The sequence below is a fragment of the Oryctolagus cuniculus genome, chromosome 6 (genome assembly GCF_051225735.1).
Source record: "Oryctolagus cuniculus isolate XC-2025 breed Fujian yellow rabbit chromosome 6, ASM5122573v1, whole genome shotgun sequence".
NCBI lineage: Eukaryota > Metazoa > Chordata > Mammalia > Lagomorpha > Leporidae > Oryctolagus > Oryctolagus cuniculus.
In genome coordinates this window covers 130,585,509-130,600,358 of record NC_142872.1, presented here as the reverse complement: position 1 = coordinate 130,600,358, position 14,850 = coordinate 130,585,509, and the positions used below count along the sequence as shown (strand labels likewise).

Below are 14,850 nucleotides of genomic sequence, written 5' to 3'. Positions count from 1 at the left end.
TATTGGCTCTTATAAAGTTGAATGACTCCAGGAGCTAAAATTTTTAGACTACCCAATATCGTAGTGCTTATGGAACATTTATGAAAGCCTTGTTGAGAGAGTAGTTTTCAACAAAGGGTCAAGAATAGTTCTTGGTAAAATCCAAACAAATTCAGGAGGAGAGTGCATGAGACTCTGCTGCTGCTTCCACTGGGAAACACTTTGTTCATTCTAGAACTGGTACTATTGGCTTCCTCTGAGCCTTCACAAGCTAGGACCATGGAGTCCTAAGATCCTAACCCTGTGAGTTTAATCCCAATGCAGGAAATCATTCTATGATTCTTCCAAAGTAAGATTGGGCTCAGCCAGTTGTGGTTCATGGCACCTGGCATTTTATCAAAGAGTTTTCAGATCTGGCCAGTCACAATGGCTCACTCTTGAGATTCACAGCAACTCCTCAACTAACTGCAAACACAAGGGGAATAAAAATGAATGGCTAGATTCAAATGCATAAGTATCCACAGCAAAGATTTCAGTGAACAATGTCCATCTTTTTAATTAATAAAAAGACTAACCTAGCAAGAGCACAAATGCTCAGTTGTCTGTAAGCAGAGGGAGGATTGGATAATATTCACATTGATAATTGGGAAGCCAGTCTTACTATAGCATATTATATGAGCAAAAATATTTAAGAATCTACCCCAAAATCCTAATGAGAATCCATGAAAGCTAATAAGAAATTCAGCCCATAAAGAAAAACTAACAAGGTATCTACCTCATAAGGCTGTCACGTGGATTAAATGAGACAGAGTATATGAGATGCTTAGGCACCTAAAATAGAATAAACTATAACTATTAAACTTATAAAAATGTAGAAATGTGAAAGGTTTTATAGAGACAAACTTTCGGTATGAATTTTTTTTTCATCAGACTTCCTTTACATATCATTCTATTTAATCCTCCGCCTGTAGTGCTGGCACCCTGGGTTCTAGTTTTGGTTGGATTCTGTCATGGTTGCTCCGCTTCCAGTCCAGCTCTCTGCTGTGGTCCGGGAAGGCAGTGGAGGATGGCCCAAGTGCTTGGGCCCTGCACCCGCATGGGAGACAAGGAAGAAGCACCTGGCTCCTGGCTTCGGATCGGGGCAGCACCAACTGTGGTGGCCATTTGGGGGGTGAACCAATGGAAGGAAGACCTTTCTCTCTGTCTTTCTCTCTCTCACTGTCTGTAACTCTATCTGTCAAATAAATAAATAAAATCTTTAAAAAAAAAAAGAAAAGAGAATTTGTAGAACACTGATGTTTGTTACAGTTGAGAATGGAAGAATACAAACCATGATTTTATAAGGGTAATTCTGGGCCTCATTAACTTAAACCTCTAAGAAGAGTCCCCTCTTTTTATGTTTATATTATGATAATATGTATTAGGTCTATATCTTTAAGATAATTCCTCTCTTCCAGGATCTTGCAAATTCTTCTTCAGTGGGCATGTCACCAAGGTACCTGAATGTCCCTCGGGTAAGAAGATTATTATAGATAGCCTAAATGGACTGAAGTAGAGCCAAGGAGACTACATGGTCCCATTCTGATGTGGCAGTGAGCTAAATCAACATTCTTTAAATTTCTTCTTATGTGGGAGGGTATTTGGTGCAGCAGTTCAGATGCCACATGGGATGCCCGCATCCCATATTGTGCACCTGGGTTTGAATCCTCACACCACTTCTGATTCCAGCTTCCTGCTGATGTGCATCCTGGAACGCAGCAGGTACTGGCTCAATACTTGGGTCCTTGCCACCCACATGGAAGACCTGGACTGAGTTCCTGGTTTCTAGCTTCAGCCTGGCCCAGCCTTGGTTATTGTGGGCATTTGTGGAGTACACTATCAAGATGGAGAATTTCTCCCTCACCCTGTGTGTCTCTGTCTCTAACTCTGTCTCTATCTCTATCTCTATCTCTATCTCTACCTCTATCTCTACCTCTATCTCTACCTCTATCTGTACCTCTAGCTCTAGCTCTAGCTCTCCCTATCATCTCCCATGGATCCAGAGCTGTAAATGGGATTTAGATCAGGCTTTTTATCCCTAGTCCAGTGTTTTTTCACACTTCCAGGATGCTGAAGACAGAAGACTCCATGAAGAAATGTACGTAGGCTCTATGACCAGGTAGACTGGGGATAATTCCAGGTTGTCCACTTTGTAGTCACATATCTGTGAACCAGGCACTTTAATCTGAGCTGTATTTACAAGATAGGCATATCTACACTTGTTTCATAAGGTTGTGACAAAAATGGCTATGAGAAAATTGTGTCTGTTAGATATTACATATTCGACAAATATGAATTTTCTTCACATTTCCTCTTGATAATGAACTTCCCTCCTAACAGTGACTCATGTTCAGAAGAACTCCTCTGTAGCTGTCACATGAGGGAATATTACTCAGCCATTAAAAAGAATGAAATTCTTTAAATTTCTTTGTTGTGTTTTGCAACCAAATGGATACAACTGGAGACAATTATGCTTAGTGAAATAAGTCAGTCCCAAAAAGACAAATATCCTATGTTTTCTCTAATATGTGTAGTTAATATACAATACAGAAAATTATAAGAATGAAACTGACCACCTATGATTTGATTGTTGTTTATAGTCTATATTCCTGTGGAACAGTGGTCTTTACACGTTTTACTTGTTGAACATTATGGTTAGTGGCGCATTAAGCCTATGATTAGAGAGTCAATTGTAAGTATATTGTTGCAAAAATTAGAAAAAAGGAAATAGGATGGGTTGAGGGAAAGAAGTATGATTATCTGTTTAGAATTATATCTATGAAATATGTTACATATGTTCTCTTTATATTAATATAAAATGTTTTAAAAAGAGAATCAACTTTGAAACACTCTTTCAGTGCTTTGTGATGTTGAACACTTAACACAAGTAGGGGAACTAAGATGTGCGCAGTACCAAACATGGGATGAATAAAAAAGGTAATATTTCTGTTAGTCACATTGTCATGATTTTTAATTTATCAGAATTTCATAGAAAAAAGTTTCTTGAGCTCTACAAAACAGATCAAAACAAAGAGTAAATACATTTTAAAACAAAAAGAGTAGCAAAAGTTCCAGGAGAGGTAACAACACATATTGAGGGAATATTAATATAGCTATGAAGAAACATCCCATAGGTCCCAATCTTTCTAATGGAAATTAAATGTACAGTTTTATGTAACTCAGTTCGATATTCACGAATTAGCAGACTTATAAAAATGGAGAGAAAGTTATTAGTAGTATAAAACAAAGAGTCTCTAATTGCATACAAGTTTCCTATCTTCAGCACAGAATAGATTTAAAGGTACTTGACAAATTAAGAAACTAAAGCAAAGTAAAAAAAAAAAAAAATCCAGCTAATGCTATTTTCCAAGAAGGAATTGGTAGAGAAGAGAGATAACCCAACTGCCCTTCCCAAAGCTGAAGGCTGAGGTTATTATTATTTGCCTTGAAGAAAGAGCAAAAGGAAATAACAGTTCAGAAGAGAGGATATGGGGAGACTAAAATGTCGGGCTTCAACTGTGGAAAAAAATGCTTTTGCCAAGAAATCCAAAAATAGTGGGATTTGATAAAAAGTAGTCATCAAAAAGGTGGAAACATCTAGGTCATTTCTAGATTTGTTTTCAGATTGGGGACCCAGACCATAATCATCAACATCTAAAGTACAATAATTATATATTTTTTGCCTTCCATGATTGCTAGCATTTGAGCTGAAAACAAGACAGCAATACCCAAGCTTGCCTCTGTGGCCACACCTGAGTGACTCCAGAAAAATAGGACTCTGATGGTTATGATACAATATAATGCATTTCATTCAGCTTCATTGATAAAGCTCGCCTTCTCTCTTGAATTTGCAAAAAGTTATCATCCACAACTCAGAATGGGGACTAAATACTTGCAATGGCTCCATTTCCTAGGAATTTAACAAGAACTGGAGACATTTACAGAATCATAAGAGGTCAAGGAAACTTTTTATTAGGATAAGCTTAAACTTTATTCTAAAGTTTGGGTCACTGACTTTTGACATCAAATGCCCTTCAACTATATTATGAACTCCTTGAAGATAGTAAATAAGATATTGATAAGCTGTTTTTGAAGTGATATGATGGTGTTGAGAATCTCCAAATTATAATACTACATTATTTCTCTTATAAAAATTCATTTACTTCAACTGAAAATATAAGCAAGTGCTTTAGTGTTAGACCAGGTAGGTTGGAGCCCAGGGTGCTAGCTGTATTCAGCGGTATAGCTCTTGGTGATTCAATTCTTTTTTTCACAAGTTGAAATCATTTGTGCCTTGCTCAAAGTATATGTTCAAAAATTTAAGTTGATTGCATAAACATACACAGAGACACATTTATGTGACTTCTTTACCCACAGGGAAGTGACTGCTATACCATTGGGGAGGTTATTTTCAGGAAATAATAAAATAAAGGCATCAAATTTTGTCTCATGTAGCAATCATCGAAGAAACTAAGATATGCACAGCAAACAAATGGGAAGCCTGGGCATTAAAAAAAATGACATCTAAAAGGCCCTGAGGCAGACATTGTGCTGTAAAGGGCAGCTACAAGACTTGTTGCGAAGAAATAGGGAGTTTCTAACAGAAGCTCCAACATTGGGAATTGCTGATAACAGGATTCTATGGCCTACGGATTCCAGGATTTGGATTCCAAACCTTTGCAAACACTTTAAAAAGCCCCTGACATAGACACACTGTGCTGGACAGGTGAGCTACAGAAGGTGTTCCGAGGAATTAAAGAGCTTTTAACAGAAGCTCCAACATTAGGAACTCCTGAGCAAGCCATTGATAGAATGATCCTCTTTAGATCAGTTACAGCTTCAATGAAAGGGATCGTCCCAGATGCTGCTGAACACAACTACCTCAGCGAAATTAGGGCTAAATGTCTACCTCTTAAGTCTTCACAGGTGAGCCTTTACAGGCCTCACATCAAGACCGCTGCACCTTGAGGCAGAAATGCTGGGCCTGCCTCCTCTTTTGATTCTCTCTGGGAACTGTTATTGCCAATAAAACTCTTAATGGGTTCTTGTATTATAATTTTCTACACTCAAGCTAAATGGGTTTTATAATCTACATAAGGGTAGCCAATCACCACCCAATATCTGGGAGTCTGTAAGATATGTTCTTTTCATCTCAAGGGCCACCCCACTTACAATTGGTCTTGTTCCAGTTTTTGCTTATGCTAATTAACAAACATATATGTTTCAGAACTCAACAACTTCCGGGGGTAACCAACTATGCAGGGGACACAGCCATTGGCGGTGATCAAAACTGCTCCAGCTCACAAAGTGAGTTTGTTAGATAAGATAGGTCGAGACTTCCAGACCCAGGACAGGCAAGACCTGCACTAGGCCCCTCTTAAGCAGGAAGCAGCCATAGAAGACTTGATGATTCTATGCTGTTCAACGTCCTTTAGGATAAAGGGAATTTACTCTCTGAGAGGGAAATGTTGTAGGCAGGCATAAAGTGACTAGGTCTGTAAGCTGGACACCACACCCTCCACCATGCTCCCTGTGTAATCCCAGCACCTACCTGACCACACCTGTGTGCCCACCTGCCAATCAGGGTAATTAACCACGCCCCTTTGGAAATGGATTAAAGGCCTGGAACATGGGGGGCCGGCCCTTTTGCCCTTTTTGCCATTGAGGACCCTTGTTGCCCTGTGCCTTCGGGCCACCCCACCCCATGCTTTCCGGCCTGCAACTCCTCACCATGGCTGGCTCCTGGTGCTTCGGATGAATCCAGATTTCCCTCTTTCTTCTAGATAGAGTCCTCACTCTCCTATGCATTTCTCTCACTAAATACAAAGCTTACAAATTAAAAAAATAAAATAAAAAATAATTTAAAAATCTGAAAGGAAAAATACAGAAATACAGGAGCATTTCCTCCTTGCAGGCCTTGATACACATTTTGAAAGTGAAAAGTATGTTCACACTCCTCATAGGCATCGAGGTTTCTCACAGCTACCCACCAAATTATTGCCAAAAGCATGATATCTGACCTTCTTTAAACTGAATATTGATCCCTAAGTACTATAATATCCATAGCATCTACAGAAATGATGGAAGGAAAGAATACATACTGTTAGGAAAGCATCCTCTCTCTCTCTCTCTCTCTCTCTCTCTCTCATTAAAATTCACGATCTATACATTCCCATTCATGAAACAAATCTGTGATTTCAAATATATGAAACTTTATGCTACATGCACTTTCAAGAACTTCATGGCTGAATTTTCTATATTTTTATGTACCTACTAAGTCCTAGTTACTTATCTAAAGATGACAAATATTTGTTGAATTGATACAATCCAGAGCCTACTTGTAATTCAATAATATAAGGCAAAAACAATTGCTAAAAACCCAGACACAAAATAAATGGTAAAAATGTTATGAAACATCAGTCTTGCCCATTATTAATCAAAGCTACTACACTAAAACAAAGTCTTCTCATTTGCATAAAACCAAAATTTGCACAACTGTGATTTAAAGGCACTTTAAGGGTTTGTAAGACTCATGGTAGGATCCCATTTTCCATAGGGCTACAGGCAACGTTAGAAGTTTGGACTGCTCAGCTTATCAGAGGTGGTACATCTTCCTGAGTCCCAGTGTTGTTAATCAAGATAGATGGCAGACTAGTTAATGCTGCTGTTAGTAAGACTGTGGCAAAGATTAGAAGGTTATCAAACAGATATAAACAGGAGTTCTAGGATTCCTATCTAACATATGAAATTAACAACTAATAGGTATCTTTCTTTGATAGTTGATTTGATTGAGTGCATGTGGATAAAAGTCAACAAGTGAACAACTTGATTGTCTGCTGAATTAATAGAATGGAAGGACTTTAAATGGTTCTGAAAGCTAATTTAATTCAGAAACCTCTGTGAGGTTCCAGCTCTTTTGTGAAACGAGTGAATAAAATGTTGGCAATTCATTCAGAATAAAAATGTGAGCATTAGCTTCTTCTGTTCTTAGAATTTAAAAAAAAACATATTTGGAAATGGTTTATTCAAGGAGGAAACATTAAACTTATGAGTATGTTCATATTATCCTCTAAATAAACACTGAAAATTAAAATAAAGGAAAGCTGCCCTTCAAAAATTAGCCTGGAGCTTACAGTCATTTCTATCTCAATCTCTCTCTTACATTTGTCTTCTCAGACATTTTCATTTGTTTGTATTTCCTTCTCTAACAATTAAAAAATTCCCTTTCCTGGGCCCATTTAAATTTCAATTGCCAATGTAAATGGGTTGTTTCCACCCTTGGTGGGCATTTCTCAGACTGCTGTAGTATTCCTGGAATCATGCTCTAGGACAGACTACAGCACTGGCTTAGGCTCAACTCACTTCATCATTAAACTCCTACCACCATGGTTTTCCCTGTTCTCACTTTCCCAAGCTTCTTTCTTCCTCAGGAAACTCATTTGTTCCCTCCTTACCTGCATGTCTGCACAGATCTCACTACCTCCTTAAACCACAGGTGAAATCTCTCTCCCAACTGCCCACCGCCCACTCCATACCTGCTCCTGCCTGAAGACACACATAGCACCTTCTGCTTCTCTTCCAGGCCACTGCTGTATTAAGATAAGCAGGTAAACAGAGGTGCCATGCCTTTCTTTCCTATGGAACTGCAAACTCAATGCAAGATGATGCCAGAGGATAAGGAAGAAGTCAAGTCAGAGGTTGTTTCTGAACCAACCCAAACTCAAAGCTAACCTCTGCTTTGCATTGACTAGGATCCACTTGGGAACCCTTCCAGAAAATATGTCAAAATCAGAAGTCAGGGCAGGTGTTCTGCACAATGGCTAACGTCGCTGCTTGGGGCACCCACATTCCACATAGTAGAGCTTGGTTCGAGTCTGGGCTGCTCCACTTTCTAGCCAGCTTCCTGCTAGTGCACATCCTGGAAGGCAGCAGGTAATGGCCCATGTCCCTGAGTCCCTACACCCACATAGGAGATCAGGGAGGAGTTCCTGGCTTCTGGTTTCAATCTGGCCCAGCTATGGCTGTTACAGGCATTTGAGAGTGAACCAGTGGATGGGGAATTCTCTCTCTCTTTCTCAAGTAAGACAAAAATAAACAAATAAAAATAAAAGTCAGGAGTCTATTCAGTTTGACTCTTTCCCCATATCAGGCTCCTTTTCATTGTTAGCAAAATGGAACAGTCCTATCTATGGTGTGATCTACACCCTGGACACTATCCTAGGCCCTAGCCCCCACCACCACGGCTAGAAGCCAGGTGACCACATGGCCCAACCACAGGTGTCAGCTCCACCCCCACCCTAATGGGATTCACAGCTCCTACTTCCCTGCCCCACCCCAGCAAAGTTTTAAGAGGACCTGTTCCTGAACACGTGCTTCTCTCTCTCTCTCTCGATCTCTTTCTCTCTCTGTCTCTCCCTCTCTCTGTTTATCTCTCTTGATCTCTCTCTTATTCTCTCCTTCTCACTCTTTTCCTTCTTTGCTCCTTCTCTCCATTCCGTTGGATTTCCAACCCTTTCCCTTACTCCAGGTTTGATGTGTTTTGTGCAGCTTTGCAGTCATGTCTTCAGTGATGCCTCCAAAGGGAACAGCCACGGACGCACCTGCTGAACGTTAATAGTGTATTTTAAGTCCCAGGCTACCTTATACCTTCTCCTCTCCTCCAACATTTTTTTCTACAAAAATCTAACATTGATGTTTTCATGTTCCTTTACTTAAATCAAGCCTTTCTCCTCAATGAAAAAAATAACACAATTTATAATTTCAAAAAAATTCAAATAATTATTCAAATTCTAGTTGGAACAAAGCATAGGACATAACCTTAAATGGAAAAGGCCAGATTCAAAACTGTTGATATAGAAAGAACCTTGCTGTGCCATTTCAGAATAGTAATCTGTGAATAGTAAAAAGAGGGGAAATACAATAAGATGTCAAGTTTGGTTACTGCTGAGCAGTTAATTCTTGTATCGTCTTCTGTGTGATTTTCTGTATTTCCTACACTTTTTAATGATCATGCAATACTTCTAAAATTAAATGAATAAGCCATTTAAACTTATAAACAATGTCATGCACATATACATACTACATAATCACTTTCACCTCCCAACTTTCTTTTTACCCTCACAAATACCTCCAAGTACATGTTCACAAAGCAGTGCTGTACAGATCCTGAGTGTGCCCAATCCCCAATTTGCATCAAGAGTGTAGGCTGTGGCGGTAGCCTGCAATGATTTTAATTCTAGGTCTGCTGATTTGTAATTTGTTACCTTCAATAAAGCACTTAACCAACTTCATCTGTAGCCTCATCTATAAAAAGGGAGATAGTAATTCTATTCATTTTTATTTAAACAAATATCCTGTGCTCTCCCACAAGTGGCCAGAACTGCGAGTTCCATCCTGATTCACTGTATTTCAAAAAGGAACCCTCTGCGCTGGAAGTTGGAAATGGATTTCTGGTCTTGAGTAGTAGAGATTATTAATCTTCCCTCATGAAACAAAGAATAAGAATTGCTTTGAACATGCACACATTAAGGTCCAAGTAATTCCACAGCATTAAGAGGAACCTTGAGATCTAGAATACTACATTTTAAGGAAGTTGTCAATATCTGGATAACACACTAATCACAGAGATGGGGGTAGGAGCTGCCTCTCAGTGACAACAGAAAAAATGAAATCATAAAGTTTTTGTTTTAAAGATCAGGAAGGAAAAACCTGAAGTATTTCAAATATTTTTAGTTAAAATATGGTTAGTAGGTATATGAAAATTAATCTCAGATAAATCATTATTGCTAACTTTAAAATGCAGCAAATATTGTTGATAGTTCACTTAGCATTCCACCCCATCTCTTCGGCATCCCACCATCATTTTGTTCTTTTAGAGACCATCAATGTATCCATTTACTTTTCATGTGTTGATTCGCCAGTCTTTGCTCACCAGCCCTCAAATTCCTCCACTGAAAATTCTGTAATAACAGACGGTTTAATAGGTTTCATGAATAGGAATGAAAACTTAGAATTTTTAATTAAACAAACAGTTGGTTAAATAATAGCAATATAGTGTGCAATGTTGAATGTGCTAGCCACTCTCCTACGTATTTTGAATTTTTCATAAAACTCCTGTGAGAAATACATAATACATTATTCTGATGGAGAACTGAGACTCAGAGGTTAAATGACCAGCCCAAGGCCACACAGTTATTACCTGTTGGAGTAAGGATTGGAACTCAGCTATTCTGATGGACAGTCTATCAACTCTGCTGGCCCTCAGATGAAATGAGGACTACAGGGCATTAGTAAAACATTTACCAGATTCTTAGAATTGTAGAAAATTGTTTGACAAAAGATTTTAAAAGTGTTTATCAGAATCTTAGAATTTTAGAGCAAAAAATAAAATTAAGGAAAATATCCAGTCCAATGCCCAAATCACATTAGAAACTAATGTAGAAGTCAAATAAAAACCCAAAGGATAATTTTATATAACTGTCAATATAAAATATAGTCTTTTATTGTAAGCCACACATATAAAACTCAATTTGTTATTGGAACATATTTAAAATATTCTAAAGAATTTGCTGTTCAAGAGACAGCTACTATAAATCTTTTTGTATGTAAAGAAACTTTTTAGCAAAGCAAATGGCCATAATTTATTTTTCAAAGATATTCAGAGATGGGTGTTTGCCACAGTGATTAAGACACAGCTTGGGGGGCCAGCGCTATGGCAGGTTAAAGCCCTGGCCTGAAGTGCTGGCATCCCATATGGGCACTGGTTCTAGTCCGGGGTGCTCCTCTTCTGATCTAGCTGTCTGTTATGGCCTGGGAAAGCAGTAGATGATGGCCCAATTCCTTGGGCCCCTGCACCCACGTGGGGGACTTGGAAGAAGCTACTGGCTCCTAGCTTTGGATCGGCACAGCTCCAGCCGTTGTGGCCAGCTGGAGAATGAACCAGCGGATGGAAGACATCTCTCTTTGTCTCTACCTCTTTCTGTAACTCTGTCTTTAAAATAAATTTATTAATTAATAAAATAATAAAATAATACATAGCTTGGGACACCTGCACCCCATGGAGAGTACCTGGTTTGAGTTCTAGCTATTCCATTTCTGATCCAGCTTCGGGGGTCTCAAAGTGAGTTCTGGGAGGGAATTCCAACCTGGCTCAACTTTGGTTGTTGTGAATTTGAGGAGTGAACCAGCAGGTGGAATATCTCTTTCTATCCATCTCTCTCTTTCTTTCTGTGTGTGTGTGTGTCCCTCTGCTTTTCAAATAAAATTTTCAAAAATTAATTAAAAAAATTTAAAGCATTTTCACATCATTCAACTAAGTCAAAACAACTTAAATCTGAATTGAGTTACTTGTAATTTTACTATAAAATCAACAAAGTAAAAAATATGCATGTTTGGTTAAGATGTGATTTTTTCATATCTGGTAAGATATGATTAGAAAATATCAGATTTGTATACATTGTAGTTTAAGTCTAAATCCCATTGAAATTACCATTGCTGCCCTCCATAAAAAGTCACCTCATATCCTTTCCTAAAAATAATAAATTAAAAACTTCAACAACCACCATTACTGAAGTAGAAATTCCCAAAACAAGAAACTATTAGTGTCCCCAAAGTGTGGATGATTCTCTAAGACCATGACAAATCATTCTTTCTGATCTATTTTTCCCTATGTAGGTGCTTTTATGTTTGTTATAATGTAAAAGATTATGAAACAAGAGACTAAATTATATACCAAAACTGATAGACAGATTTCTATCAACTCAATTAATACTCCAGTACACTATAATACCTGTACTGAGTAAAAATCATATGAGCATATTTTACAATCCTTCATTTCTCGAAATGTCCTTATGTAAGGCAGAAATTCACATGACACAGCACTCAATAAATGTTAGTTAGTCATAGCAATAATTCCAATAGTATCTGTACCACCATCATCAAAATAATTATGAATAGTACTGGAACCATAGGAGTCTAGTCAAGTACAGCTTCCTTTTCCTCCTAGGTATTTTGTAGACTCTCTTTTTCATTCCACATATGACAAGCTATAGTTCCCCAAATCTCTTAAACCACGAGGAAAAAGAAGACCTCAACCTTTCTCTGGAAAAGTACAGTGAAAAATGCTCATTTTCCCTGTAAAATGATATGAGTGGTACTGTCTCCTTTATGGGGTGGTTGTGAAAACTACATAAGTGATAATGCACCCATGTAACACACATGCGGAGTAAGCACTCCACAAATGTTTGCTGGTTTTAGACATTACTCATGAGAAGAAAGAAAAGCAAAGTCCCCAAATCCTTGCCTATTCAAGCTGTTTTTTAAAAATGATTCATCTTCAGACTTTAACTACTATTGGAACAAGATCTAATAATTTGTGTAACAAGTGATTCTGATTTCAATTATCATGCCACAGTCTTGTTTCTTACCCATCCATTCATGAAGAAAATGTAGCCTCTGTTTGTCTGCTTTTCACCCTTGCTTTCTTGCCTCTTAAACTGCAATAATGGGTAACTTTTTGTGTATGTTACTTCCCTGAAGACAAAGTTTAACTCTTTTATAAACGTATGAAGCCTCAGTTCTAGCCTTACCATCTAACTTCAGATTGTATTCTCAACACATCATCAACATATACCACGAACAAGCTTTTATTGAATGTCCTGGGCATTTTGAAAGATGCGCTCTTGAATCCTCACCACTGCACTGTAATGTACTGCTTCTGGCATTTTTACATAGATGGACATAGATGCAGGGAAGTTAGGGGTTTTCTTCAAGTCACGCAGGAGAAACGGATGGGATCCCCAAGGCCACAGCCCACATGGCCTCTGCTCTAACACCTTCCATGACAGACAAAGCACAGGCAGCACGGTTAGCTCCTTTATGGGGTCTCAGAATCTTCCTGAGGCTGAAGTCCCTTACCAACCACTTCCCAGATGCTCACTTTGAAAAGGAAACTGACAGAAATGGTTACACTCAGGATTCCCGTCTCCAGAAGCTGTGACTGAGACAGGTGCTACAGGGCAGTTCTTCCTGAAGGTGAAGTGTGCGGAGTCGACACTTCAGTGGTTCTACAGCTGCTGGAGGAGCAGCTCTCATCCCCTACAACCAGTAGACAAAGACATAAAAAGCCAAGAGACACAAGCTCTCTGCCTCCACATAACCTATTTTCTTGTCTTGGGAACCTTCATGCCCATCCAAGCCTTCAAGTTTGACTCTCTTCTTACAATAGCATTGTTACTGAATGCTGACTCTGTGTCCTTCATTGAGCTAAGTATTTTACATTCATTTTTTAGTAGTAGTGAACTTTCACAATGTCTCAATAATACTATCCCTGTTTTTCCAATAAAGAATCGACGCATGTTAAAAAAAAATGTTCTTAAGTTCACATTTCTAATAAAGGGACGAGCCTCCATTCAATTCCACATCATTTGACTGCTAGGTTGTACTGAATATAAATTATTACCTATTGCTTTTATTACCATTTGCCATTAAAAAAAAATCATGTGAGCTTTGAACAAGATACCCTACTTGCTTTCAGCTGCAGGGCTACCGAAGGCCATCTAAAAAGTTGTCTGTAAAAAGAAGCAGCTGTCACATGCTTCGGACAGGCTAGAGGTCTGCTTGCAAGGCACTGCTTAGCCCTTTAGTTTTGACAGACCAAGTTCCACTAAATAAAACCTTCACTGTGTGTGTGTGTGCATGTGTGTGTGTGTGTGGAAGTGATTAGTCATTTAATACTGGAAGCTCTACCTGGAACACATTTCTTAATACATTTTTTTCACATGCATGATGTCTTTCCACAATTTATTGCCACATTTTATTAAACTCTTGTTACCTAGCGTGTAATTGGAATCATCACTGATACATGAAACACGAGTATACAAATCTGAAACGGAGTGGAGGCAGGTCAAAGAAATAACAGCAAAGCTAAATTTTAAAATGGGGGGAAAGACACAGACTGTGATGCTATGAATTGCTGAACCCTGGGGCAATTGCTCCCAGAAAAATCACCTTTTACTCTGCACCCACACAAACTTGACCCCCTGCGAATAAGAAACAATGGGACAAAACATTAAACGTAGACCGAAGCTGAACACAGATGAATTGAGCACAATGCATGCCTTTACACATGTGGACTCTTCCAAAATAGAAATTTTACTAGAGTTAAATAGAAATTCAGCTTCGCTTCCTACTTGATAATGTTAGTCTAGTTTTGCTCAGTGTCCTGAGACCTTACTTCACGATCTCCAGGTTGGTTGTTTGCTCTGAAAAGTAAGTGTGTCTGTCATCATTCCTGTCTAAGTATTTGGGGCAGTGTAAGTCCCCCTCCAAAACAAATGTTTTAAGAATGAAAGAGGAGATAATAGTAGAGCTAGCAGTGGGATTAACAAAGTCTATTAAATGAAAGCACTAGGAAACTTGTTAGGATCCCATGGAACCTTTCACAAGCAGATTATGTCCTCAGCTGTTTTTATGAAATAACCACGTCTTGTAGTCTCAACATTTCAGAATACTTTTCTAAATCTGGCGTCTCCTCTTTCATCTCAAGATGACAGCCGTACTTTCAACTCTGAGCATTCTGTCTATTTCTAGGTATGTTTAAGGGCCTCACTGGAAATTTCACAGTGATATATTGTCAACTCTAGACAGAAAATATTATTTATTTTGAGAAACAAGTAAAGAACAACAAAAACATGAAAAAAGAAAACGAGTAATCTTCTTACAAACCGTGTCATAATCAGGCATTCCATTCCTATTTCCTGAGAATCATGTTTATTATCATCATTGACATCATAATTCTTAATCATCACCCATTGCTTAAGCATGGCTACCTGA

At 38.5% G+C, this 14,850-nt stretch overlaps 1 pseudogene; it reads left to right on the top strand.

The window, feature by feature from the left end:
- LOC100341253 (zinc finger protein 42 homolog) overlaps positions 1 to 14,850 on the top strand; it is a 106,027-nt pseudogene that overhangs the window by 31,390 nt on the left and 59,787 nt on the right.